Genomic DNA, 569 nt, shown 5'->3' on the forward strand with positions numbered 1-569 from the left:
GTGCATATGCACCAAACAAGAGTTCGGAGTATTCAGCCTTCTTGGAGACCTTGAATGGAGTCCTGTATGGGGCTCCAGTAGGGGACCCCATAGTTCTGCTGGGGGACTTCAATGCACACGTGGGCAATGATGGAGATACTTGGAGAGGCGTGATTGGGAGGAACGGCCTCCCTGATCTAAACCAGAGTGGTCGTCTGTTGTTGGACTTCTGTGCTAGTCATGGACTGTCCATAACAAACACCATGTTCGAACATAGGGATGCTCATAAGTGTACGTGGTACCAAAGCACCCTAGACAAGAGGTCAATGATCGATTTTATAATCGTTTCATCTGATCTGAGGCCGTATGTTTTGGACACTCGGGTGAAGAGAGGGGCAGAGCTGTCAACTGATCACCATCTGGTGGTGAGTTGGGTCAGGGGGTGGGGGAAGACTCTGGACAGACCTGGTAAGCCCAAACGGGTAGTGCGGGTAAACTGGACACGTCTGGAGGAGGCCCCTATTCGACGGACTTTCAACTCACACCTCTGGCGCAGCTTTTCGTGCATCCCTGTGGAGGCTGGGGGCATT

The sequence above is a fragment of the Etheostoma cragini genome, chromosome 16 (assembly GCF_013103735.1).
Source record: "Etheostoma cragini isolate CJK2018 chromosome 16, CSU_Ecrag_1.0, whole genome shotgun sequence".
Classification (NCBI taxonomy): Eukaryota; Metazoa; Chordata; class Actinopteri; order Perciformes; family Percidae; genus Etheostoma; species Etheostoma cragini.